Here is a 5,417-nt window from a genome sequence, read left to right as displayed (position 1 = left end):
GGGCAGGCTGCTCCTCCATGGGATGCTGTCCCACCACAGGATGCTGCTCTACATTGGGATGTTCCTGCCCCTTCCTGCCCCCACCTCCCCTCCCATTCCCGCTGTCCCCTCCCCACGCTGGGAAGGGCCAGGGGAGCAGCCCCGGGAGCTGTGGGGCCGCCCCTTCCCGGGGGTGCCTGATTCCCTGTTTACACACGGCCTGGGCTCCGTGCCAGGCTGGGCAGTTATTCCCAGGTCTGCTTCATCTGCTCCCAGCTCTCGGGGGACACACGCCACCTTTCTGGGCTCCTCCTCGGGTCCATGCTTTTGTGGATGTGGTTTGTCTCTCCTTTCTGCTGCTAAACACCTCCTGGCTTTCCCCTGCTCATCTGTCCTCCTGGGAAACTTTGGGAACCATCCCTTTGGGAACCATCCCTTTGGGAACCATCACTTTGGGAACCATCCCTTTGGGAATCATCCCTTTAGGAACTATCACTTTGGGAATCATGATGTGGGGATTTATGTACAAAATGAGCTGGGGGTCACAAAGGGGTTTAGGGGCCTGTGGTGGCCCTGCTGAAGCAGTTCTGAATCAGGTGTGAGCTTTTAAAAATTCCTGTGGATCTGGGAGGGGGAAAGTCTTTAGGTACCTTTTGGTAACTCTTTCTAGCCCGTAAAAAAAAAGTGCTTTTTGGTTTTTCTACCTTTTCATACTCTTTTTCTAGTTCTACGGAGAAGGCCAGTTCTTCTCACACTGGACTCCAAACTTTTGGCACCTGGGAATGTTTGTAAGCCACAAGGAGCCTAGATGGTCCCAGCCCCGCCTAATTCCTTCAATTTTGATCTTTTTACAACAGCTCCCGAAGCTTTTGGATGAAGGGTGGATGAAGTGGTTTGCTCTGCAGCTGGTTTCACTCGTGGTGTTACCAGGCAGAGATGTAAAAACCCCATCCTGAGTTTTGTCTTTTCTTCTTAATCTGATTTATTGTCACAGAGAGTGAAGTGCAGCCGGTCTGACCCGGGGCTCCCACCCCTCCCTTTCTCAAACACTGTCACAAAAGTGGTTTGTAATAATTTTTTAACGACTTGCCTATTTTACAGCTCGAATTCTTAATACCTTAGACAACAAAATAAACCTGCATGAATACAGGGGAGCGGGGAGGGGGAGATTTTGAATTAACCCAAACTGTTCATTGAAGGTGTTTTACGTTGCTGGGCTTGATTTTCTGTTGGTTGTGGTGTTGCCATTGGTGTGCTGCCAGGTATTTCACCCCAGTATTTCTATTTACACAGATCTGCCTTTGTTAGCCAAGCAGAGATCTCCTGCCAAGGTTGTTTCCCCTCCTCACAACAAAAATCCCACCCATGCCTCCATCCCCATGCTGGATTTCCAGCCTGGCCTCAAACAACATTCCACTACCCCCAGGCTTTTAAAGAAAAAAGGACTTTTATTGTCTGCAAAGGTTGCTGGTGGCAATTCTGTCCATGGGTTGTCACCCTGCCAGCAGCAGGATTTTGGGGAGGGGGTGGCTGTAGGCGAAAGCCAGTCGTGGTGTAGCGCATCCCCATCCCACATGGTCTGTGTACTCGTTGGAAATAAACTTTTGGATTTGTTTCAAGCCTTTGGAGATGCTGCTCTGTGCTCTCTGGGGAGGTGGGATCCCGTCCTGGTTGTGGTTGGATGCAGTTCCCAAGGGGTTCTCCCTGTCAGGGAGGGTTTAGCAGGAGTTTTGGGCCTGAGGTTGCAGCAGCTTTTTGTTCCCACAGCATGAGGCAGGTCAAGGGAGAACAGGCTCATTCCGGGTGGGACATTGCTCCTTGCTCAGAAATTGAGAGACACTTAAAATTCCCAATTCCATTGTCCATCCCTTCTCCCCTCTCTTTCCTCCTTCTCCCAGCCCAGGCACTCAGCACAGGAGCAAATCCAGAGGAGGCCATGGAGCTGCTCCAGGGGCTGGAGAACGCTCTGGGAGAGCTGGGAGTGCTCACCTGGAGAAGGGAAGGATCCAGGGGAGAGCTCAGAGCCCCTTGCAGGGCCTGAAGGAACCTTCTAAGGAAGGACAGATTTTTATAGGGCCTGGAGGGACAGCAAAAAGGGTTTTAATCTAAAGGAGGGTTGGTTCAGGCTCAGATATAAGGAAGAATTTTTTAAAGGGAAGGTGATGAGGCCCTGGCACAGGGTGCCCAGAGAAGCTGTGGCTGTCCCTGGATCCCTGGAAGTGCCCAAGGCCAGGTTGGATGGGGTTTGGAGCACGTTGGGATAGTGGACGGTGTCCCTGTGAACGACAGGGGGTGGGACTGGATGATTTTTAAGCTCCCTTCCAACCCAAACCATTCCAGGATTCTGTGATTCCATCATTCTTACTCATTCTACTACCAAACCACTTCCTGATCACGGAATCAAACATAGCCTGCTCCTACCAAATTCCCCACATCCTGAATTTTCCCTCCAGTTTCACATGACCCTCAGGGGTGAGTGTTTTCCCACACATTTTGAGGCTGCTGGGCCTCAGCTCATTCCTGGGTTCTGCTTTGAAGCTGCTCTGATGGACACAGAAAAGGATGGAGAGACTGGGAGTTGATCTTGGTGCTTGGAAAAACTGGAATATCGACACAGATCCATGCTGGGCTTGGTGCTGCTGGTTTTATTTCAGAACCTACAGCGATACCTTGTTCCTGACCACAGGAATGAGCTGAGGCCAAGCAGCCTTAAAATGTGTCCAGCAGTCCCAGGCTGCTCCAAACAAGGTGTCACCATAGGTTCTGAAATAAAAGCACCAGCACTGAGCCCAGTACAGATCTGTGCTGATATTCCAGTTTTTCCGAGCACCAAGATCAACTCCCAGCCCCTCCATCCTTTTCTGTGTCTGTCACAGCAGTTCCAAAGCAGAACCCAGGAATGAGCTGAGGCCCAGCAGCCTCAAAATGTGTGGGAAAACACTCACCCCTGAGGGTCCTGTGAAACTGGAGGGAAAATTCAGGATGTGGGGAATTTGGTAGGAGCAGAGTAATGTGATCAGGAGGTGTTTTGGTAGTCCAGAGTAAGAATGATGGAATCACAGAATCCTGGAATGGTTTGGGTTGGAAGGGAGCTTAAAAATCATCCACTCCCACCCCGTGCCATTCACAGGGACACCTTCCCAGGACTGTCCCAGGCTGCTCCAAGCCAGGTGTCACCATAGATTCTGAAATAAAACCAGCAGCACCAAGCCCAGCATGGATCTGTGCTGATATTCCAGTTTTTCCAAGCACCTCCCAGCCCCTCCATCCTTTTCTGTGTCCATCACAGCAGCTCCAAAGCAAAATTCTGTCGCTGGGGAGGAAGGAGCCAAGTCTGTCCTGGCCTGCAGGCAGCTCAGCTGTTCCACGGCTCCCTGGCTCCCCTCCAGCTCCAACACTCTCCCCCTTCCATCCTCACATCCAGGATTTGGCTCTGGAGCAGCATCTGCCGAGCAGGAGGAGGTGAGGAGCTTCCATGGAGAGCGTGGGCGAGGCGCTGCTCCGCGCGCAGGCCGCAGCCAGGCCCGGCTCCCTAATGAGAATAAACCCATCTGCACTAATTGCGTTCATTAGCTGCAGCGGGGAGAGGAGAAGCACAACTCATCTCCTGGGGATGCATTTGTGTTCCTGCAGGAAGGCTTGGAGCCACCAGGGAACGGGGGGAAGGGCTGCTCTGAGGGTGAGGAAGGCAGGAGGGGTGGAGAGCGGAGGTGTCACTGCCTCCATGATTGTCATTCTTGGTGGCACGGACAGTGTGTGACACGCATGTGGCTGAGGGCACTGTGGGGACGCTCCTTTTCTCCATGCTGGGGTTGTTGTGCCTGTCCTGCTGGCTTCAATGTCACTGCTTGTCACTTTTGGTGGCACGGACTCATGTGGCTGAGGGCCCCGTGAGGACGGGCCCGAGCTCCTTTTCTCCATGCTGGGGTTGTTGTGCCTGTCCTGCTCAATTCAGTGTCACTGCTTGTCACTCTTGGTGGCCCAGACAAGCCACACTCCTGTGGCTGAGGGCACCGTGGGCCTGAGTTCCTTTTCTCCATGCTGGGGTTGTTGTGCCTGTCCTGCTCACTTCAGTGTCACTGCTGTCTCCAGCTGTGGGGTGGGACAGGGACACCCCCTCAGGAACTGCAGCCACAGGACAAGGGATAACGGGTTCAGACTGAAAGAGTGGAAGTTTAGGTTGGATTTGTGGAATTCTTGGCTGGGAGGGTGGTGGCACAGGGTGCCCAGAGAAGATCCAGGCTGCTCCTGGGTCCCAAGGCCAGGATGGACATGGCTTAGAGCACCCTGGGACAGTGGAAGGTGTCCCTGCCATGGCAGGAGTGAAACTGGATAGGTTTTATTGTCCCTTCCGACCCAAACCATTCTGGAATTCTGGAATTCCAGAAAAGCTGAAGGAGGCTGAGGTGCCGGGGAGTCCCTGCCCTGCTGTCACCACTCCAGGGAGGAGCTGGAGGAGATCCAGTGGACGGGAGGGGAATGTCCTGAAGGGAAAGGGAGGCAGAGCCCCCTGGATCCCGCTGAGGCCATGGCGGGGGCTGGCTCTTCCCGCTGCCATCCTGCAGCCGGTGCCAGCTGGGAAGGGAAGGGAAGGGAAGGGCTGGCACGGAGGAAATGTCAGGATGAATATTGCAGTGGCTCGTCACGCTGTCAGCGCCTGGCTGCCTGCAAAGTGCCACCCCGGCCATGCGGGAGGAGGGGACAGGGGAACGGGGGCGGCCCCGCTCCCAGCCAGAGCTCATCCCTTCCTTCCCCAGGGAAAAAACCTTCAGCTGGAGCCTTCCCAGTGCCGATCACTGCTCCCCAGTGCTGCCCAGTGCTCCCCAGTACAGATGCCAGGGTTCCCAGTACAGTGCAATGCTCCCAGTACTCCCCAGTACAGCTCAATTCTCCCAGCACAACTTCCCGGTATAGCTCCCAGTACAGCTTAATGCTCCCAGTAAAGCACTCCCAGTACTCCCAGTACAGCTGCCAGAGCTCCCAGTACAGCTCAATGCTCCCAGTACTTCCAGTACAGCTCCCACGGGTCCCAGTACAGCCCCTAGCACTCGCGGTATACCCCAGGCCAGCTCCCAGTACAGCTCCCAGTACCCCCCAGTACAGCTCCCAGCACTCCCAGTACAGCTCCCAGCGTTTCCAGTGCATCTCAGTGCTCCCAGTACCTCCACAATACAGCTCCCAGCACTCCCAGTACAACACAATGCTCCCAGTGCCCCCCAGTACAGCTCCCAGGACAGCTCCCAGTGCTCCCAGTACAGCTGCCAGCACTCCCAGTACAGCTCAGTGCTCCCAGCACCCCCAGCACAGCTCCCAGTACAGCGCAGCGCACGCCGCACTTCCCCACTGGGCGGACACCGAGCCAAAGCCCCGCCCCCTCACACTGACCCCGCCCCTCACACAGACCACGCCCCTTCGCACCGACCCCGCCCCTTCACACT

The sequence above is a fragment of the Geospiza fortis genome, unplaced genomic scaffold, assembly GCF_000277835.1.
Source record: "Geospiza fortis unplaced genomic scaffold, GeoFor_1.0 scaffold23, whole genome shotgun sequence".
Classification (NCBI taxonomy): Eukaryota; Metazoa; Chordata; class Aves; order Passeriformes; family Thraupidae; genus Geospiza; species Geospiza fortis.
This window is presented reverse-complemented; position numbering follows the sequence as displayed.